Source organism: Lepidochelys kempii, chromosome 4 (genome assembly GCF_965140265.1).
Source record: "Lepidochelys kempii isolate rLepKem1 chromosome 4, rLepKem1.hap2, whole genome shotgun sequence".
NCBI classification, from domain to species: Eukaryota; Metazoa; Chordata; order Testudines; family Cheloniidae; genus Lepidochelys; species Lepidochelys kempii.
Window position 1 is genome coordinate 8,709,016 of NC_133259.1, and position 23,402 is coordinate 8,732,417.

The following is a 23,402-nucleotide window of genomic DNA, read 5'->3' on the forward strand; positions in this document are numbered from 1 at the left end:
AGCTTTTTGAGAGGATTAACTGACAAAAAAAAATTTTAAAGGTTTATGTGGCAAACAAATGAGAAAAGTAGGTTTGAAAATTGCAGGTATCATGTTTCAGACCTGTTTCATAGTTCTAGTATTACAAATCCCAAATACCATAGTAATTAACACATCTCTAACCTGCTTTGGTGGCCACTGGTTCTTCCAGGTTGAGATTTAGTCACATAACAGTTATGAAATTCAGAGTTATGGTTCCCACGGGTGACCTATGGGACTTAAGCACATGCTAACATTTAAGTACATGTACAAATTAAGTACTCTGATGAATCGTGCTCTAGGTGTGGCAGAGCTCCATCATTGTCCCCATGGGGCCCCATGCTTCTAGGCAGTTTATGCTAGCCTCAGATGCTCACTGTGACCCTCCACGTAGCCCTTCTCTCTCTGGGGCCAGGGATACAGTCTACTGAGCCCTTTTCATCATAACCAAGCAAGGAGGTTGGTGAGAGAACTCCCACAATCTCTGTTGTCCCTACAGGCTTTTTACCAAACAGTTTAGCCTCCTGTCCCGACAGGGGCCTGTCTTCCCCTCCCAGGAGGTGTTTCTTTAGTGGCAGGTTGGGGGGAACCCAGACCCGCCCTCTACCCCGGGTTCCAGCCCAGGGACCCTAATAGTAGCAGCCGACCTTTCACTGCCAGAGTTGCTACATTTTCCTGGGCCACTTCCCCACTTCTCTCTTCTTCACCCTTACCAATGGCTTGAGGGTGTCTTCATTAACCAGCCCTTCAGCCATACTTCCTCTCTTCTGCCCCCCTGGCTCTCCTCTGCCTGACTGGAGCGAGCCCTTTTATAGTATCAGAGGGCCTTAATAGGAGTCAGGTGGTCACATTAGCTTAATGGCCTCACCTGACTCTTTGCAGCTTAATTGGAGTCAGGTGTTCTCATTAGCCTGGAGCAGCCCCTGCTCTGGTCAGTCAGGGAACAGAAAACTGTTCATCCAGTGACCACTATATCTGCCTTCTGCTACTCTGCTGTACCCAACTGGCCTGGGTCTATCACAGTGTATATGACATTTCTATGTTATTTCCAAAACATTTTGGAGCCAACCAAAGCCAAGAAGATTCTGAACAGGAAAACAATGTTTCTTCATGCTGGGATCACTCCAAACAACTCTGCAGTTTTCCGTTAATTATTCTGAAAAAAGCAACTTCTGAACTGAAGGCTACCATTAGGAATCTAAGCCCAAAAGCTCATTTTATTTGGGAAAATTATCAGACTGCTAAAAGTAGAGGTCTATAATTTAAATTCCACTTGATTCCTAACTAGAGATGCTAGTTACAGTGCAATCATACAGACTTGACATCAAATTGAAATATCTCTAGTGGCACATGTGTAACTGTTCAGTAAAGCACATGCTTACGCTTTCATTATGGCAGAAGTAGTATCCATTGGAAATTTGTCCCAACTGCAACAATTGATGCCCAGCCAATGATGTAGCTGAACTGGTCCAAACTCGTAGTGTAGACAAGGAAAGCTGTGATTTGTACTGACGGAGTTTTGCCTGGTTTACAGCATGAGACCTCACTTGAGCACTAAATCCCAAATTTTACTAGAATGTTGTGTAGCAACACAGTTTTGTGTGTGAATTACACAGTGTGCAATCTACCAAAATGCAAATTAGCAAGGATGGGGACAGGACCAAAACTGGAGTTTACCATGCCAAACAACTAACTATAACAAAGATTATGAAATGAGGAAGTAAGAAATTACAGGTCCGATCTGCAGCTGGTGTATATCTCCATAACTCCAATTACTTCAGTGAAGCTATGCCAATATACACTAGATGGGGAGATGGCCCTGTGCCTTCAAACTGTGAGATACCATCTCCAGAAAAATCTCACAGGTTAAGTTTGTTATTTTACAAGGTTTTATTTGTTTAAATTCAAGTTTTTACTAGTTCTTTTTATTCCCATTCCGGCGTCGTGGAGTCATCTTTACATGTAAGTGCACAGATATCGGTGTTGCTCGTGTCGAGGTTTTTGTTAGTCTGCAACAAAAAGACAAACAATAAAGGAAAGGGGTTTAACTATCTGTGCCTCGTGATATATACACATTTTCAATCCTTAAGTAGTGCCACCTCGTTTTTTGGCCGGGATTACTATAAAATATGGTAACTGAGATTTTTCAGAGCTGCTTAAAACATCAGGACAACCAGTTCTTGCCAAAATTAATGGGTTTTGAGCATCCAAATCCCCTAGGTTGCTTTGAAAACCTCACTTGGTACAGATCAACACATCTGCAAATGTTGACAATAGCATTGGGCAAAATCTAATGTTTTTTCTATTATTATTTTTGCTTCTGCAAAACCTTGCTCCTCAGGATTTTGCTCTAGGAAAACAAAATCCAAATCTGGGGTGATTTGGATATGGGACCCTTACATCCACATCCCCACAGTTTCGGGGCATAATATATAAATGCTTCTGGCTCTGACCCCTCTCTAGCCGACAAACATCTCAAACTGTCAATCAGGGTTCAAACCGAATAATTTGTTTAGGGATGAGGGCGAGATAAGGCATTGGTAGGTCCATTCTCTGGCAGGAAATGCTGGTTATTTGGAGCAACTGGAGTCATTCCAAAGGATAAAAGAAATTACTCTCCAAATATAAATAAATCATAATAAGAATAAGAATGCTTTAGTAGATATATATAGTGCTTTTCATCTTGAAAGCACGTAATGTGAACCAATCAGATATATGTATTTATTTTATTTTTATCGTAAAAAATTAAAATATACCCATTGCCTAAAGAGGATGAGCACATGAATAATAATCCAGATACAATTAATCAACATTTTGGCTGCATTTAAGGGAACTCAACCTACTCTTCAGTTAAAAATTCAGTCTTTCTGAACATACAAAAGAGCTATGCACTGAACGTTATAAAGAACTCTTTCAGACAACTGAGAAATCCCAAAAAGCCACCTCATTACCAGTCTCCAGACATCCAGACCCTTGAGTATGTAAACAGGGGAGTAGTAAATAGGAATTGGGGAAGTGATTTTACCTCTGAATACAGCATTGGTGAGACCGATACCAGAATACTGCATCCACACTGATGTCCATATTTTAAAAAGGATGTCAAAAAATTGAAGAGGGTGCAGAAAAGAGCCAGAAAAATGATTTGAGGGCTGGTGAAAATGCCTTGCAGTAAGAGACTTAAAAGAGCTGCTTAGCTTATCAAAAGGAAGATAGAGAGGGGACTTGATTACAGTATCTAAGTAAAAACAACCAGGAGTCCGGTGGCACCTTAAAGACGAACAGATTTATTTGGGCATAAGCTTTCGTGGATAAAAAACCCCCACTTCTTCAGATGCATCTAAGTACCTTCACAAGGAGAAAATAACAGGTACTAAAGGTCTTTTTAATCAGCAGAGAAAGACAGTACAAGAACCAATGGCTGGAAGCTGAAGCCAAACAAATTCAAATTAGAAAAAAGGCACATTTGGGACATTTTTTAATAAGGAAGGTGATTAATCATTAGAACAAACTATCAAGGGAAGTGGTGGATTCGCCATCTCTTGATGTCTTCAGATCAACACGGGATGATCTGGTAGGGTTGTCAATTAATTGCAGTTAACTCAAGCGATTAACTCAAAAAAATGAATCATGATTAAAAATATTATTGCAATTAATCGCACTGTTAAACAATAGAATACCAATTGAAATGTATTAAATATTTTCGGATTTTTTCTACATTTTCAAATATATTGATTTTTATTACAACACAGAGTACAAAGTGTACAGTGCTCACTTTATATTATTTTATTACAAATATTTGCTCTGTAAAAATGACAAAAGACTGTAGTGCAGAGGTCCTCCAACTGTGGTCCATGGACCACCCGTGGTCCGCGAGCTCCATTCAGGTGGTCCGTGGACAGTTTCCTCTAAGGTGCGCACCTGGGTGGCTGCACAGGAGAGAATGAAGAGCCACTCACCTAATTAGTGGAGCCAAACAGGCGTGGCTCCACTAATTAGGTGCCTGGACCCTGGAGAAGATGCACATGTAAGGTGAGTTGGTGGCCTTGGGAGGAAGAGGGGGTAGGTGGGAGGGGGCAATGGGTTGAGAAGAGGGGGTGCAGGGGACTGGAACACATGATAGGGGACTGGAACACATGAGTTATGAGGAGAGGCTGAGGGAGCTGGGATTGTTTAGCCTGCAGAAGAGAAGAATGAGGGGGGATTTGATAGCTGCTTTCAACTACCTGAAAGGGGGTTCCAAAGAGGATGGCTCTAGACTGTTCTCAATGGTAGCAGATGACAGAACGAGGAGTAATGGTCTCAAGTTGCAGTGGGGGAGGTTTAGATTGGATATTAGGAAAAACTTTTTCACTAAGAGGGTGGTGAAACACTGGAATGCGTTACCTAGGGAGGTGGTGGAATCTCCTTCCTTAGAGGTTTTTAAGGTCAGGCTTGACAAAGCCCTGGCTGGGATGATTTAACTGGGAATTGGTCCTGCTTCGAGCAGGGGGTTGGACTAGATGACCTTCTGGGGTCCCTTCCAACCCTGATATTCTATGATTCTATGATTCTATGATTTGGGACATGCAGGGCTGCGGCGGCCAGAGAAGGAGGTGACTTTCCCCAACTCCAAGGCTGTGGCTGCTGGGGAGAGACCCCCCTCCTTCCCAGCCTCAGCTCTGTGGCTGTTGTGGCAGGGGAGAGACCCCCTCTTTCCCAGCCCCAGCTTGGGGGCTGCTGCGGTGGGGGAGAGAGGGCACATCCATTAGAAAGGTAACACTACTGATATTAAAATATGAGTTGTGTGCTTTTATTTGTAGAACAAAAAAACATTAATTATTATTACTTTTTTTTAATATAGCGCTTTTATCCAACGTGCTTCACAATAGTTAGCTAATGGTACAAACAACATTTGGAAAGATCATTAAGTGGTCCGCCAAGACCCTCAGCAATTTTCAAGTGGTCTGCGGGAAAAAAATGTTTGAGAACCACTGCTGTAGTGCAATTTCTTTATCATGAAAGTGCAACTTAATGTGGATTTTTTTTGTTACATAACTGCTCTCAAAAACAAAACAATGTAAAACTTTAGAGTCTACAAGTCCACTCTGTCCTACTTCTTGTTCAGCCAATCGCTAAGAGAAACAAGTTTGTTTACATTTACAGGAGATGCTGCTGCCTGCTTCTTATTTACAACGTCACCTGAAAGTGAGAACAGGCGTTCACATGGCACTTTTGTAGTCAACGTTGCAAGGTATTTATGTGCCACATATGCTAAACATTCGTATGCCCCTCCATTTTTCAGCCACTATTCCAGGGGACATGCTTCTATACTGATGGTGCTCATTAAAAAATAATGTGTTAATTAAATTTGTGACTGATCTCCTTGGGGGAGAACTGTATGTCTTCGGCTATGTTTTACCCACAACCTGCCATACATTTCATGTTATAGCAGTCTTGGATGATGACCCAGCACATTTGTTTTAAAAATACTTTCACTGCAGATTTGACAAAACCAATGTGAGACTTCTAAAAATAGCTATAGCACTCGACCCAAGGTTTAAGAATCTGAAGTGCCTTCCAAAATCTGAGAGGGACGAGGTGTGGAGCATGCTTTCAGAAGTCTTAAAAGAGCAACACTCTGATGTGGAAACTATAGAACCCGAACCATCAAGAAAGAAAATCAACCTTCTGGTGGTGGCATCTGACTCAGATGATGAAAATGAACATGCATTGGTCCAGTTTGCTTTGGATCGTTATTGAGCAGAAACCATCATCAGCATGGACGCATGTCCTATGGAAGGGTGGTTGAAGATGAAGGACATATGAATCTTTAGCGCATCTGGCATGTAAACATATTGCGACGCCAGCTACAACAGTGCCATGCAAATGCCTGTTCTCGCTTTCAGGTGACATTGTAAACAAGAAGCGGGCAGCATGATCTCCTGCAAATTGTAACCAAGTTTGTTTGTCTGAGCAATTGGCTGAAGTAGGACTGAGTGGACCTGTAGGCTCTAAAGTTTTACACTGAAAAATAAAACAATGCAGTTATTTTTTGTACGTAATTCTATATTTGTAAGTTCAACTTTCATGATAAAGAGATTGCACTACAGTACTTGCATGACATGAATTGAAAAATACGACTTCTTTTGTCTTTTACAGTGCAAATATTTGTAATCAAATATAAACATAAAGTGAGCACTGTACACTTCGTATTCTGTGTTGTAACTGAAATCAATATATTTGAAAATGTAGAAAGCATCCAAAAATATTTAAATAAATGGTATTCCATTACTGTTTAACAATGTGATTAATCGCGATTAATTTTTTTAATCACACAATTAATAGCCATTAATTTTTTTAATCACTTGACAGCCCTATTTTCTGGAAAAGATACTTTAGCCAAACACAAGTTACTGGGCTCAGTACAGGAGTAACTGGGTGAAATGTAATGGACTGTGCTATACAGAAGGTCAGATTAGATGATCGAATGGCCCCTTCTGGCCACAAATCCTCTGAATCAACGGATACAAAGAATGTACTGGTGGTACAAGAGCTACAGGTTTTTCTGAATAGGTCGGTAAATGACTTCACAGCTAACTTTCAACCCAGTCCTTTCAAATCTTCACAAAACCGGACACTGTATTAGCTTTCTACAATGCTGATCAAGAAGAAAAGGTCGAATGCTCAGCCCTGTAGCAGGGAAAGTATGGCAGAACTAGCTTTTTCTACTTACTTCTTTGATGCTGCACGCTCAGTGACCTTCTTTGCCATCCCAGTTCCTTGTGGGGGCAAAGTCTTGCTCTTCACAACTGGGAGTTCTTGATATGAAGTTTGTACCTGGGCCTCGGTACATAAACGGGACGAACGCCACTTCTTCCCCACAGGTATTTCAACACGCGAGGTCTGCACCTGGGCCTCGGCATATTCAGGGTGTGGAAGCTTCAGCTCTACCTCCTCCTTCAACGTCTCCTCTGCTAATATTTTAACATCTGGGGGAGTCGGAGGCACTGCTTTCTCTTCTGTTATTTCAACCCTCGTGGTTTGCATCTCAGCCTGTGTTTGGGACAGGGAAGGAGCCTTCTCTTTTGCCTCTGGCAATTCAAGCCTGGAGGTTTGCACCTGGGCCTCAACTTGTAGTCGTGACGAATGCCACTTGTTCCCTGCTGGTATGTCTACATATGAAGTTTGCACCTGGGCCTCCGTCAGTGTTAATGGGAGGGGCTTCTCTTTGATTGGGGTAGCGGGCATCTCATCCTCCAACTCTGGTACTTCAAAATATGAAGACTGGATGTGAACCTCAGTTTGTGATGGGGAAGGAAAGGCCGTCTCTGCTTCTGTTACTGCAAGTTTGGAGGTTTGCACCTGGGCCTCGGTTAATGATGGGGAAGAAAGCTTCTTCAATAACTCAATACTTGACGTTTGCACCTGGGCCTCGGTCAGTAAGAGGGAAGAAAACTTCTTCAGTAACTCAATGCTTGAGGTTTGCACCTGGGCCTCAGCTTGTAACTGTGACGAACGCCATTTATTCCCTACTGGTATGTCTACATATGAGGTTTGCACAGCAGCATCAGCTACAGGTTGGGTGAGAGACTTTTCTTCTATTGGGAATGGGGCCTCCTCCTCCTCCTCTGCTTCTGTTACTGCAAGTTTTGAAGTTTGCACCTGGGCCTCAGTCAGTGAGGGGGAAAGAGGCACGTCCTCTGCTTCTGTTACTGCAAGTTTGGAGGTTTGCACCTGGGCCTCGGTTAATGATGGGGAAGAAAGCTTCTTCAATAACTCAATACTTGACGTTTGCACCTGGGCCTCGGTCAGTAAGAGGGAAGAAAACTTCTTCAGTAACTCAATGCTTGAGGTTTGCACCTGGGCCTCAGCTTGTAACCGTGACGAACGCCATTTATTCCCTACTGGTATGTCTACATATGAGGTTTGCACAGCAGCATCAGCTACAGGTTTGGTGAGAGACTTTTCTTCTATTGGGAATGGGGCCTCCTCCTCCTCTTCCGCTTCTGTTAATGCAAGTTTGGAAGTTTGCACCTGGGCCTCAGTCAGTGAGGGGGAAAGAGGCACGTCCTCTGCTTCTGTTACTGCAAGTTTGGAGGTTTGCACCTGGGCCTCGGTTAATGATGGGGAAGAAAGCTTCTTCAATAACTCAATACTTGACGTTTGCACCTGGGCCTCGGTCAGTAAGAGGGAAGAAAACTTCTTCAGTAACTCAATGCTTGAGGTTTGCACCTGGGCCTCAGCTTGTAACCGTGACGAACGCCATTTATTCCCTACTGGTATATCTACATATGAGGTTTGCACAGCAACTTCACTTTGGGTTGTGGGGACAGGCTTTTCTTCTACCAGGAATGGGGCCATCTCCTCTTCCGCTTCTGTTAATGCAAGTTTTGAAGTTTGCACCTGGGCCTCAATTTGTGATGGGGAAAGAGGCACGTCCTCTGCTTCTGTTACTGCAAGTTTGGAGGTTTGCACCTGGGCCTCGGTTAATGATGGGGAAGAAAGCTTCTTCAATAACTCAATACTTGACGTTTGCACCTGGGCCTCGGTCAGTAAGAGGGAAGAAAACTTCTTCAGTAACTCAATGCTTGAGGTTTGCACCTGGGCCTCAGCTTGTAACCGTGACGAACGCCATTTATTCCCTACTGGTATGTCTACATATGAGGTTTGCACAGCAGCATCAGCTACAGGTTTGGTGAGAGACTTTTCTTCTATTGGGAATGGGGCCTCCTCCTCCTCCTCTGCTTCTGTTACTGCAAGTTTGGAGGTTTGCACCTGGGCCTCGGTTAGTGAGGGGGAAAGAGGCACGTCCTCTGCTTCTGTTACTGCAAGTTTTGACGTTTGCACCTGGGCCTCAGTTAGTGAGGGGGAAGAAAGCTTCTTCAGTAACTCAATGCTTGAGGTTTGCACCTGGGCCTCAGTTTGTAGCCGTGACGAACGCCACTTATTCCCTGCTAGTATGTCCATATATGAGGTTTGCACAGCAGCTTCACTTTGGGTTGTGGGGACAGGCTTTTCTTCTACCAGGAATGGGGCCGTCTCCTCTTCCGCTTCTGTTAATGCAAGTTTTGAAGTTTGCACCTGGGCCTCAGTCAGTGAGGGGGAAAGAGGCACGTCCTCTGCTTCTGTTACTGCAAGTTTGGAGGTTTGCACCTGGGCCTCAATTTGTGATGGGGAAAGAGGCACTTCCTCTGTTTCTGTTATTGAAAGTTTGGAGGTTTGCACCTGGGCCTCGATTTGTGATGGGGAAAGAGGCACTTCCTCTGTTCCTGTTATTGAAATTTTGGAGGTTTGCACCTGGGCTTCCTTTTGTGAGAGGGAAGAAAGTGTCTTTAATAATTCATGACTTGAGGTTTGCACTTGGGCCTCGGCTTGTAGTCGTGTCGAACGCCACTTATTCCCTTCTGGTATGTCTACATATGAGGTTTGCACTTCAACTTCAACAAATAATGGGAATAAATTCTTCACCTGCATGTCTTGAAAGTCAAGATCTGGGGTCTGCTCCAGGGGCTCACTTTCTATGGGGAATAAAGTCTCCGTATCTAGTACTTCAATATATGATGTTTGCACCTGGGCCTCCATTTGTGATGGGAATGAAGTCTCCTCCTCTGATATTTCAAGATTTGAGGTTTGTACCTGCGCCTCACTTTCAAACGGGAGGAAAGTCTCTTCGCCTGGTAGTTCAAGATTTGAGGTTTGCACCTGGGCTTCTGTTTGTAATCGCGACCAACGCCACTTATCTCCTGGTGGTATTTCGACATAGGAAGTTTGCACCTGGACGTCAGCGCAGAATAGATCTTCTGCAATTTGCTGTAAACAACAAAAAACAACCCCCCCCATAAACATGGCCATCTACTTCTCAAAGCAAAAGTGAAGCTCCTGTGATGTTGCCCTCCATATGTTTTATAAAGTTTTATATGCTTATGAGTGTAAATATGATGTAATTGGAATATGCTTTATGCAAAAGGTCTCTTGTAAGGTATCATAACAAAGGTTATAACCTACTGAATATATTCCTCCTATTTGTATGTATGTATCATGTACATATGATGCTCAAATAAATTTGTTAGTCTCTAAGGTGCCACAAGTACTCCTTTTCTTTTTGCGGATACAGACTAACACGGCTGCTACTCTGAAATCTGTATCATTCTTGTATCTGAAGCTAAAATAATATAAAGTACAACTCTAGGGTCCTACTGTAATTATGCAAAGTGTGGGCCATTGATGGTGGTTTAGAATCTTGATAGCTCCCACTGACTAGGGCAATTGGTTGTAATTGGTTCTGTTTACTTGCAAGCCTTCCTGTGTTTGTGTTAGCCAGCCCTGGAAAAATGGAGGCTGGGGGTCTCACAGGACATGTGACCATGTCACATCATGCTGAAATCCATCTTACATCTGGTACTTTTCCATTTAGGAGGAGGGGTGGGGACCCAGAGAGACAAAAGATTCCTGCCTTGGGCCAAAGCTATAAAAGGGGGTGGAACAGAACAAAGGGGGCTGCCAGTCATGAGAAATCCCCTAGTGACCACCTGAACTGGAACTAACAAGGACTGTACCAGGGGAAAGGATTGGGCCCAGACTAGGAAGAAGTGTAGTCTGTTAAAGAAGCTTATTGGAACATCTCAGAGGGTGAGATTTTACCTGTAAACAGTTTCTTAATGTATTATGCTTAGACTTGTGTGTTTTTGCTTTATTTTGCTTGGTGACTTACTTTGTTCTGTCTGTTATTACTTGAAACCACTTAAATCCTACTTTTGATACTTAATAAAATCACTGTTATTAGTAAACCCAGAGTAAGTGATTAATACCTGAGCGAGCAAACAGCTGTGCATAGCTCTCTATCAGTGTTTTAGAGGGCAGACAATTTATGAGTTTACCCTGTATAAGCTTTATACAGAGTAAAATGGATTTATTTGGGGGTTTGGATCCCATTGGGAACTGGGTGTCTGGGTGCTGGAGATAGGTGACTTGCTGAGCAGTTTTTGGTTAAAGTCTGGGGGCGTGGACCAGACCTGGGTCTGTGCTGCAGCAGGCTAGCGTGTCTGGCTCAACAAGGCAGGGTTCCGGAGTTCCAAGCTGGCAGGGAAAGCAGGCTCAGAGGTAATTCCAGCACGTCAGGTGACAGTCCCAAGGGGGACTCAGTGACCGAACCCGTCACAGCTCCACAGCTAGAAAGTCCTCCCTTGGCATAGCAACCCACACAAGCCAACAAAATAAAGAACAGCCAAAGAGATCTACAGAACATTGTTCTCAGACCAGTAGCTTACTTACTGCTGCTGCTTTTAGTGGGCAGCAGCATGGCACAAAGTAGTGCCCCTGTCTGTTGACTGAGCAACAAGGTGGAGGCTGTGGTCATTATCTGTGCAAAAGATAGACATCAGCATCCAAACTGCTCATCTTGTGGACAATGAAGAACTGTGATGGCAGTAAAGGAAACAGAAGCAGGCAGTAGGCTTTGTGCATGTGTCCCATTTGCAACCACTCAGCCTGCATGCTTGCATTTCAGCAAGAGATGTCCTAGAAGGGCACTGGGAAATGGAGTGATGGCAAGTCATGGCCACGTGATTATTACAGTACTTGCATGAGTACTGTGCAGTTTTTAAATGGGGAGAAAAAATGCATGGCTTGCCAGTTTTACAATTTGATATGTTATCCAAGAGCATCCCTCAAAAAAAGGATGAAAAAGTCAGGGCTGCAACATTTAATTTCTGTCAGTTGGGGGTTCAGGAAAACCTGCAATACTTAACTTGGTTTTATCAACAAATAAAAATGTTAAGGGACAGTTTTTTCAAACAAGCTTAGTACCCAACAGCTCCCATTTAAGTACCTAAATAAGGTGACACAGTTTCCAAAATTGTTCATCAGTACCTATTAAGAACATGGGAGATCTCCATTACATGACAGTTTTACCACTGACATCAGTGACAGCAAATGCTGAGAGCTTTTCAAAATCCTTCCCAATGGCAGCTGCTGGGGGGTGAGCCCCTGTGAAAATTTGACCATTTTGTTTAGGTGCCTAAATGGGATCTGAGTTCCTTTTGAAAAATCTAGCCTTAAAAGTTTATTTACAAATAGCTTAAGACCAATTATTTAAAACTTTTTAGAATCTGGTTTTGAACATACCCTTCACATTTAATAGATCTTCTCTGGGTTTATTATTATTAGGGAAATCTACCATTCTGTCTCTGAGATTTAAAAGTATATAGCCCATATATATGTATTACCTATACAAAAACAATATTTTGTATTCCCCTTGCTGGCTGTGTTGCAGCTGTTCAGCTGACCAACAAACCGTATTTCCAGAGCAATGAAGAGTAATGTTTGTATTGCAGTAATCCTGAGAAATCCCAGTCATGGATCAAGACCCTATTGTGATTGGCATTGCACAACACAGAACAAAGAGATAGTAACAGCTCCTTGGGGTGAAACCTATCATCAAAGATTATTGGATGGTGAGGGAAACACATGAAACAAATCAAAGGACAAAAATTCTAAATCCTATTAGAAACAGAAGGGTTGGAGGAGCTGTAGGATTTCATTATGTTCACAGTGGAAAAAGACAAAAACAGAAAGACATTTTATTCTTGAAATCAATGGAAGAATAAAATTATTTTTACATACCCCTTGACAGTGTTTCTTTAAATTTTAAAAGGACTCATTCCCTGTAGTATAATAATAAACTGCAAACTATTAAGTGCTAAATTCTGATACAGTTACTCCCAATGAATAGGACCTTTCTCCACAAGTAGCACCTGTATGAATAAAGGAGACGACTTACAGAATAAACTAGCATTCAGCGTGCAGTAAGGGTATCAGGCTCTAGCCTTACATGATATATATTGTGATTTTCAAAAGAGCCTAAGAGAGGTATGTTAGGGAAAAAGGGTTTCCCTCCCATCTAGGGTTGGGAGGGTAGCCTTCCCTGGACTTCTGTATTAGCCAGACAAACACAGAGTCAGGACTCTTAGATAAAATGAGGTACTTTAATGCTAGCAAGTACGACAGCTGAAGGGCTCACCAATTCCTACACAGAGGAATATGGCGAAGCCCAGAACAAAGAACAAGGTAGAGCTTTTATAGCTTGGTTCAACATACTTTGCGATATCTCTTCCAGTTCAAACCGGTCAACCCCTGTTGGTCTGACTCCTGAGGTATGAACATGGAGGCCCATCTGTATAAGGAATTCTTTCCCCAAACAGGGAGTACAGGTTACACATAGTTCAAATTCTTTCTACCCATAAACATAGGGAAAGGACAGATAAGCATAGAAAAAAGACAGAAGCCTAGCTGTACATGATTATAGGGTTTTTTCTGGTTCTTTTCTTTATCAGTTAGATGCCCAAATCCCATTAAAATCCACGCACACACAAAGACAAATAGGGTAGGACATATTGAAAAGGCTAATATCTTTCTGGGATGTACTAACAGGAGTGTTCTATGAAAGACCCAGAAAGTAATTGTCCCTTGGCACTGGTGAGGCCTCAGCTGGAGTACTTTTCCAGTTCTGGGTGCCACACTTTAGGAAAGATGCAGACAAACTGGAAAGAGTCCAGAGCAGAGCAACAAAAATGAGCTTTAGAAAAGCTGACCTATGAGGAAAGGTTAAAAAAATTGGGCATGTTTAGTCTTGAGAGAAGACGACTGAGGGGAGACCTGATAATCTTCAAATAAGCTAAGAGCTGCTATGTCAGAGGATGGTGATCAATTGTTCTCCATGTTCACTGAAGGTAGGACTAAAAGTAATGAGCTTAATCTGAAGCAAGGGAGATTTAGGTTGGATATTAGAAAAAACTTTCTAACTATGTAAGCAGAGTCAGGATGAGCTCCACCCTGACATCTGGTGGTGAAGTGTGGCAAGTTGTGGAAAAGAACTTCAGGGGCCGATCTCATTTGCATAGGCACACCCACCACGCCTAGAATGAGACCATAGCTGCCCAAATGGTCACTTTGGCTGTTGTGGGATCCCCAGTGTCTCTGTTATTGGGGCGGGAAGAATAAATTGTTATTACCCTGATTATGGAAACTGTGCTTGGAACTGCACGTGGCCTTTTGTTATGATGGAGGGATTCACCATCAACTAAGTAGCACTTGCTAGGCAAGGGTCATGGGTTCCAAAACTGTGTGAATGGAGAGAGGCTGGGGACAAGTAGTAATACTTGGTGGCATGGGCCCCTTGGTGCGGGCCTTATATGCTAATTGCACTTCCTCCTCTCTCCACTGTGGAATATCAGAGCTAATTTTGATTTCATTAGAAGTCTAGTTATAGGCTGCTGAGCTCACTTTGGGCTGACAGTGCACCAGCACTGGGGCTCCCCTATTATAAGCTGAATTCACCTAAGAGCTGAAATCGCTGAGTGTTGTGTTAAGTAGTGGGGGAGCCTGAAGATATATTGTGGAGAAGTTCGATGCGGCGCAGTGTGTGGATGGCAGGAGCTGCTTGTGGGCCGTGGAGCTGAGTGAAGGAGTTCGTGGGGCGGCTGGCGGAGCAGAGCGGAGCGCAGCTGAGCGAAGGAGCTCGTGGGGCGGCTGGCGGAGCGGAGCGCAGCTGAGCGAAGGAGTTTGTGGGGCGGCTGGCGGAGTGGAGCGCCACTATGGAGCTATGGGGCGGTCAGCTTCAGATCACGTAAGGTGCCTCTTACCCCTGTCCCATTTCCACCGAGGTTGGGAGGTAAAGCTCCGCAGATAAACTTTCGAACTCTGGGGCTGCCCTGACCAGGGACAGAGACTTTTGGGGCATTGGACTTTTGGGACTTTGGGTGATTTGGGGTTGCTGGACTCAAGAACCAAAGGGAAAAGGGCATGCCCCAATTTGCCCGGGGTGGGGTTTTTTTTGCTCATGGGTTGTGTTATGAATCCTGTTGGTGGTGTTTCCCCAACATAATGCCACATTGTTTCTCTCTATTATTAAAAGACTTTTGCTACACTCAGACTATGTGCTTGCGAGAGGGGAAGTATTGCCTCTTGGAGGCGCCCAGCGGGGGTGGTATATATTTGTCCCAGGTCACTGGGTGGGGGCTCGAGCCGGTTTGCATTGTGTTATTGGAATGGAACCCCTAGATATTGAACCCGGCCCTTGTTGCTGCCAACTCTGACGGGCAGAAGGGTTACAACTATAAGGATAGTTACGCTCTGGAATAGTCTTCCAAGGGAGGTTGTGGAATCCCAACACTGAAGGTTTTTAAGAACAGGCTGGACAAACACCTGTCAGGGATGTGCTAGGATTACTTGGTTCTGCCTCAGCATAAAGGGCTGGACTCAATGACCTCTCGAGGTCCCCTCCAGGCCTATATGTCTATGATTTCTATGATATTATAACCCAAAGGCACTCCAGATTATGTCTACGTTTATCATAGTGAATTTAGCAGATGGGCTGTAGGAGAGATGCTGCTCAAAGTGCATTCAACCCATGTGACTCTATATAATAACACGTGCTGTGTGGCGTATTATTTACTTAAAAGAGCATATGTAATTAAAGCTACCACTCACCACAGGTTCTTCAGCTCATGCAAATATTTACCTGTTTTATTTCTTCTGCCTCCTCAGCAGAGACCTCTGGCTCAACGTTGTTTACATTTATACTGCAACACAGGATGGGACAGAGAGATTCAGAGCCTGTTAATCTCTCAGCAATGGTGCATTTAATTAATACAATAAAATAATATGTAGCTATCATAATACACAACACAGAAAATCCGTAAAATAGTAAGGACATGATTCTAACAATTTTGGGGTGACAAAGCAAAATGTCTTTCCCTCACAGTTTGGCACAGGAAGGGATGATACTTGTAGAAGTTGTGCTTTCTCCCTTGCCGCCCCTTATGTGTAGAAAAACCTCCACATACAAATTCATGAAGTTGCCACCCTATATTCTTTCAGTCCCTCCTTAAAACCTACCTCTGCCATAACACCTATAAATCCCTCCTGTCTGGCGTTTTCGCAGGCAACCAGCAAGCTGAGACTTAAGCTTTCCTGCTAAATTCTCTTCATTTTATTGTTACTTCATCTTCCAAACTTCAACCCAACACCTGCTCTGAAATCCACATTTGTTTTGTCCACCTAGCACATCCTGTCATATGTGAAATCCAGGTTCCAGTGATGTCAATGAGAGTTTTGCCATTAACTTCAATGGGGCCAAGATTTCACCCCTAGATTGCACACTCTCTAGGCTAGGGACTGGAGATTTTGCTACATCCCTATACCTACAAACAGCAAAACACAAAACTGTCCTTTCTGAATTTCCATCTTTAATAATCCAGTGCTGAACATGCTTTCTGGATGGAGGGCCAGAGGTGAGGGCAAAGGTGGTTTTAAGGTCTCTTTGCAGCGAAAGCTTCAATCATGGGGCCAGTTGGCTGTCAGTCTGTCCCCAGCATAAAGTAGAGCAACCTCAAGGCTGTTCTACTTCACACTTGGCAGCCTTCAGTCCCACACAGTGATGAGCTGCCAAAATCTTAACAACCTCGACACCCCCCCCAGGACCCCTGCCCCATCCATCCCCCTCCTGACTGCCCCCAAAAGGGTCTCGTTGGCCACTGTAGTGGATGCCCACCCCACCTCCAAGAGCCAGAGGGACCTGCCGGGGGGCGAGGTGGGGAGTCCCAGCAGTGCCTACCTGGGGCAGCTCCCAGGAAGCATCCGGCAGGTCCCTCTGGCTCCTAGGGGCGTAGTAGCATAGCTGGGGGGGAGCGGGGGAGCGGCCACTCCCCCCCACTGATCATATCAAAAGTGGCACCTTAGGCGCCGACTCCATGGGTGCTCCGGGGCTGGAGCACCCACGGGGAAAATTTTTTGGGTGCAAAGCACCCACCGGCAGCTCCCCACCCCGTGCCGGGCCCCAGCTCACCTCACCTCCGCTCTGCCTCTGCCGCTGAAAGCACTGCCCCGCTCTGCTTCTCCACCCCCCCACCCCCCGGCTTCCCGTGAATCAGCTGTTCGTGTGGGAAGCCGGGAAGGGCTGAGAAGCAGGCGGCGGCTTCACACTGAGGCCGAGGGTGGCGGAGGGGGGAGCGGTTCCCCTGCGCCCCCCCCACGGGTTACCTGCTGCGGCGCGGGCGGCCCTCCTCGCACCCCCCCGCCCCAGCTCACCTCCGCCTCCCTGGGCCTGAGTGCGAAGCCACCGCCTGCTTCTCAGCCCTTCCCGGCTTCCCGCGCGAACAGCTGATTCACGGGAAGCCTGGGGGCGGGGCGGAGAAGCAGAGCGGGGCGGCGCGTTCAGGGGAGGAGGCAGAGGTGGAGCAGAGGTAAGCTGGGGTCGGGGGTGGGGTGGGGCGGGGAGCTGCCAGTGGGTGCTCTGCACCCATCAAATTTTCCCTGTGGGTGCTCCAGCCCCGGAGCACCCATGGAGTCGGCACTTAAGGTGCCACTTTTGGCCGGTTAAATTTCGAAGCCCTCGCGGAACAACCGGTTCTAAAAGGGCTTCTAAATTTAACAACCAGTTCTAGCGAACCGGTGAGAACCGGCTCCAGCTCACCACTGGTCCCACACCCCTCTTTGTCTAGCCATGCCATCTCCCACTGGTGGGGAGCTGCTGGAGGAGTACTAAGACAGTGCCCCAGCCCCGGGTGCAGGTTCATGTCGGGGCAGGGGGCACGAAGGGGCTGGAGCCAGAGCATAATGCGCTCCAGCTATTCTCTGCTTGTCAGGGCCCTTGAGGGGTATGGGAAACGGCGTGTGGGCTGGCAGCGGTTCTCAAACTGTGGGTCAGGACCCCAAAGTGGGTTGTGACCCCATTTTTGGGGGGGTTGCCAGGGCCAGCGACCCAGGACTGAAGCTGAAATCCGAGCTCCACTTCCACCTGGGATGGCAAGAGTCGCAGGCTCCGGCCCCCTCTTCCCCCACCTGGGGTGGCGAGAGGCCCCGGCTCTGTCTCCCCCCCACCCCACCCCGGGGTCACGTAGAAATGTTGTTGTCAGAAGGGGGGCGCAGTGCAGCGAGGTCGGAGAACCGCTGGGGGGTCAGGGAACAGGGAGAACAAAGCTGGCCTCGAGCCCCTCCACCCTCCTTGTGCTGGGCGTAGGGCAGAGAGCTCAGGCTGGCGCTGGGCTCTCGCCTCATGTTTTTACCTCAGCTTGAGCTGACGGCCCCTGGCTGTGTCTGCTGGGGGCAGGCCGCCCCGCGCTGGTCTCACTCACGCTCCCCACAAGGCCATGCCTGGGGCTGGCTGGATGCCCTGAGAGACCCCTGGTGACTCCTCTCAGCTCAGACCGCACCCTCGCTCCCACGCACCCAGCCCAGGGGAGCCCGTACAGGCCTGGCCCTGCACCCAGCCCTCTTGGCCACCGGCGACAGCCAGGGTGCTAGCACCGAGGGCAGCAAGATGGCCTCTTTTCCCCGCAGGCGCCCTGCCGGGTGGAGCCATGGAGAGGGCACAGCTGGATGCCGCAGGACCTTGCCAGCTGCCAGGTAAGAAGGACACAATGAGGGGCAGAGTGCTTGGAGGCCTGGCTGGGGGGAGGGAATAGGATTTAAGGGGGAACAACGTGGTGGGATGGCGGCTCCAAGAAGGAGCAGACTGCGGGTTCCCCTTGAGCCCTTCTACCTCCATTCTGCCCTTCCATGAAGCCCCTGTCCCAAGGGGGAGATTGGCAGGTCAGTCCCATCTGGATAAGTTTGGGTCACTCTGTCTCATCTGGATAAGCTCTGTGCACTCAAACCTTAGAACTTTCCATGTTTCTAAGGTCCACTCGGGGTAAGCAAGCCGGGAAGCAGAAACCTTTCATTATCTCCTTCCCCATTTCCTCCAGCTCCCAGCATCATCCCGGGAATATGTTTGCCAGACATTCCAGTCAGTTGTTGGGTGGCTGATTGGTGCACCAAGCTTATCAGCGCTCCGGCATGATTTCCAACCTTCCCGTCGGCCTTCGAGGAGATAAGGAAGCAGGAAGCGTTATTCATACTTCCTGTGTCAGTGTCCCATGCCGAAGCTGCACTGAGTACAAATGTGTACGCAGCTGCTCCCAGGGAAGGTATTGGAGTGTTGGTCCAAAATATTCTACCAGCTCTCTAAACACAACTCGTCTCTGAAACATGCCACAGCCAGGGCTGGAATAACCATACATACCTTAGTATCCTAGTACTGCATTAGTAGCTGATGACTGTGAACACTGTCTCTAGCATGCAGGAAGGTCGGGCCCAAGCTTTATCTGCTTTGATCAGGGTCAGATGGCAAAGAGTTCAGGACCCGCTGGTCCAGCTCAGCCAGCATTTGCTGACCTTCACAGTGTGTTGCAAGGAACTATTATTTCCCATGCTATTTCCAAGAAGATGGGTGAATGGGAGAGAGGGGCTGAAGGGAAAGGCTCTGGATTTTATGGATTGGGAAGAATCATTATGGTTGAACTGAGTCAGTTTGAACTTTTGCATATAATTGATGGTATTGTACATGACATGGGAGCACTGGAAAAGCATTTGATAAAGATGAATATCCAGTATTACTGTATTGTATTTCGGTTACCAACTTTTTGTTAAAGACAAAAGTAAATTGCTGATAGTACATTTTCTTATGTAAGGATTAAAAGGGAGCAATAACAAATGCAAAAGGTAAGGGACTACAGCAGAGCTATGAGGAAAAGTTAATAAACAACGTGCCATAATCACAGCATCTTTCTCACTTCCTTTCTTAAAGCATTGTGTAGTATTCTCGTGAGCAATTAAACAGCTGCCGTGTTCTACCAGAGGTGGCTGCAGTTCAGTGAAGGATGAAGTGACCCCTACATGCTGTTATGCATAACTGTGCCCATAACCAGTCACACATTTAGTACCTTCCGACAAGCTCAAACTGGTTTGCTTTTACAAACGTTAACACCTGCAGCAGCTTTGTTTAGCACCTTTCATTCTAAGGTTTCCCAAAGTGCTTTATAAGATTATATATGCAGTGTATTGTTAAACTGTCCAACACCACTCAGCCCTCCATCAAAGGGCAGAACAAAGATGTGGAAAGCAGAACTGTTCTGAAGATGCCAACATCTCCCTATTAAAGAGCCTCATCTCTCCCCTACCTTCCCCAGGGCCACACATATTTGTAGATGTCTCATGCCAAACTTACAACTAAGGCCTTGTCTACACTAGATGGGGTGCCTATATAGCTATATTGGATAAACACTCTTGGGGAAGATACAGTTTATACTGGCAAAAGACTTCTTACTGCTTATACCAGTTCCCCAAACAAAATAAGCTATACCAGCAAAAGGATGTTTTGGTTAGTATGCTTCCAATGAAGTGAGCTGTAGCTCACAAAAGCTTATGCTCAAATAAATTGGTTCATCTCTAAGGTGCCACAAGTACTCCTTTTCTTTTTGCGAATACAGACTAACACGGCTGTTACTCTGAAACCTGCATCTACATGAGGGTTTTTGCTGGTGCAGCTGCTATATCAAGTAGTGGGCAATTTTTCCACACTACCTACCAACATAGATAAGCCAACAAAACTTTTAAGTGTAGACAGGCCTTAGTCAATTCCTTAGAAACAGAAATGTGGCTTACCTTATTGAAGATTTTGTTTGCGGAGGGCCAGCACAGCAAAAACATTGTTTCCAGCTCCCTGTAAGCAGAACAGCAAAAGACAGAAGGACAATAGGGCTTTTGCCTTCCAGTTTATTCATCGCAGGGATTCCAATGTACCCTAAACTTGGAAAGCAATTGATTTATAGATTCCCAAGGTCAGAAGGGACATCTAGTTTGATCTCCTGTATAATACAGGCCATAGAATGTCCCCAAAATAATTCCTAGAGCATATATTTTAGACAAACATCCAATCTTGATTTAAAAATGGCCAGTGATGGAGAGTTCACCATGACCCTTGGTAAATTGTTTCAATGATTGATTACACTCACCAGTAAAAATTGACACCTTATTAAGATGAACCCTGACTCTGGCTGAACTCTGAAAAATCAAACACAAACTGAGCAACTGGTGCTGATTATATGCATAGGCTAGGTCTATACTAGGGAATGTTTACAAAAGATTGCCATCATTGCAATGTTAGGAGCCCTAGTGTAGAGAGCTTTCTGGCTCTAGCAGCAATTTTCAGCATCAGCTTATTGAAGCGAGCCCAGTTGACACAGTGCTGAAAATGGCTGGCAGAGTCAGACTACACTTACACTTCCTCACATGGCTAATGCAGCAATATTAGCAACAGTGAAAACTCTTCTAGACAAGGCCATTCAGAAAAGAAAAATCTTGAAGTCATTGGAGACTCCTGTTTCGGTTAAGTAAGCATTTTTGGGGGTGGGAAGACATGACCAAATTAGTTCCATCATCAAACATGCCCATGCATTGCAAGATCCAGTTCTAAACTGACCACTTGCACTCACGCCCCTGGGATGCCAATCTCACAGATTTTGTCTATCACCTCTCCTTTCATTTTTCACACCTCTTGTTTTAATTTGCCCTTCTCTCCTTCCCTCTGTGCAACTGGGTGCTGGCGGTGAAGGAGGTGTCTCCTTTACCGTTATTGCCATCTGAAACAGCCTGATTGTATCTCTCTGCCTCTTCAATTATCCATCTCATTTCAAACAGGTGGTGGAAACATAACTTTTCTCTCTGCTTAGTTTTTCTTTCTCTCTGTTGTTATTGTATTCTTTAACTCAGCAAAGCAATTTGGGATACAATTTGAATGAAAGATATACAAAATTAAGTTGTATAGTGTACCAGTTATTCCTCAAAAATGTCATGCAAGAATCCTTGCGACAATTAGGTGATTTGGAAGCACAATAGAAGGACCCCAACATTTCTCATATGTGATGTAACATTATAGTATAATAATGAAGTGGTACTTAGTGAAATAAGTTTTAGGTATCTCAGCTCTGACTTGATATAACACAGTAAAGGCTTCAGAGCATGATGCAAAATTAATGGATTTGTTGAGCCACTCAGGAGACATCAGAGGACTGAGACACAATGACAATAGGCTCACACATTGGAAACCAAATGATGCTAGTGACTTTTTGAGCACTGTTACCATACACCAAGAGAAACACATAGACTCCCTGAACTGGTATAAACCCCAGTGCAGAATATGTTTTAAACAACCTCAGGAGAAGGACGTGAAACAGAAGTGCAAACACACCTCCTTGGGATCCATGGCTTACTAAAGCTTTCCTGAGTTTTAGCCACATGGACTTGCCTGGGTGGAGGGGCTTGTTTTTCTAAGATCACCAGGGCTGCTCTTGCTGACAAGTCCTAGGACTTTATTGTCTGGGCAGAAACAACGAGGAGTCTTGTGGCACCTTAAAGACCAACACATTTATTAGAACATAAGCTTTCGTGGGCTATGACCCACTTCAGCCCACAAAAGCTTATGCTCTAATAAATGTGTTAGTCTTTAAGGTGCCGCAAGACTCCTCCTTGTTTTTGCTGAAACAAAGTAACAAGGCTACCACTCTGAAACTTGTCTAGGCAGGGAATTTCCAGGTCAGGATTCAAATTTCCCCCTTTCTGCGGTGTGGCAGCTTTTATCACACAGTGCAAGGCATATTTGTTCTGGCAGGTCTTTCAATAATCATACTGGTAAATCTGCAGCTTTGTGTTTTGGGCCAGCTGACTTGGACTGCAACTCCTGAGGACAGAGTTGGGCTTTAATTGCCGCCATGCTCCCTGGATGCTAGTGCAATAGGTGTCATTTAAAATAAATCTTGGGGAGCAGAGGGAGCCGGCAGCATTTCCAGCCTGGGGCCCAGAGCAGCTGCCAGCTGAGTGTGGCCTGGGACACCAGTGCTAAAGTGAGGCTGGGTGCACAGGGAGAGCTGGGAGCCTGCCCTGTGCCCTATGGCTGGGGTTGCTGCGCCCCACTGGGGCAAAGTGGGGCAGCCCGGTCTCTGCACAGGGAAGCCCCACAGGGCACAGCCCCCTCCCTCTTCGGGTGACCAGATGTCCTGGTCCCTCTCACCTTTCTTCTCCCCCATAGCATCAGCTGCCTCTGCCCCTCTCAGCCCCACGCAGTGGGGCTGGGCAGCCGGCGGGGGGCGCTGACTGGCTGCCTTCTCCGCCGGGCGCACTAAACCCCCTCCATCCCTCCCGCCCCGTGGGAAACTCAGGGCCCCCGTGACATCACGTGGGGCTTTTCTGACGTCACGTGGGCAAACACCGCCAACGCCACACAGCCGGGCGCTCGGCGGGCGCCTTGCGCTGGGCGCGCTGCCGCACGCCGGGGCCCGCGGTCCAGTCTGTGGGCAACGCGGATCGAGCGGGCTACTCCGTGGGCACGGTCCCGCTGCCTCCGCATGGATTATACTGCTGCTCCATCTACACTGCACGCGGGTTGCAGCACTGCCTCCAGTGTCGATTTGGCGGTGTAATCGGCGTGGATCCAGTCATGCCATCTGTCTCCAGTGTAGATTCGGCCGTGTAGTCCATGCACCCCGTGGAGCCGTCAACACGGTCCATGTGCAATATGGCTTCACCACGGT

At 46.0% G+C, this 23,402-nt stretch overlaps 1 long non-coding RNA gene across 1 annotated transcript; it reads right to left on the reverse strand.

Annotated features, from left to right (window-relative positions):
• Window positions 1-1,939: 1,939 nt before the first annotated feature.
• LOC140909918 (uncharacterized) lies at window positions 1,940-22,973 on the reverse strand. The gene is made up of 4 exons (XR_012158384.1): window positions 22,883-22,973; window positions 20,479-20,536; window positions 15,515-15,575; window positions 1,940-2,027 (listed from the first exon to the last, which is right to left on the reverse strand). It is a non-coding gene; the product is annotated as an uncharacterized lncRNA (long non-coding RNA).
• Window positions 22,974-23,402: the final 429 nt, after the last annotated feature.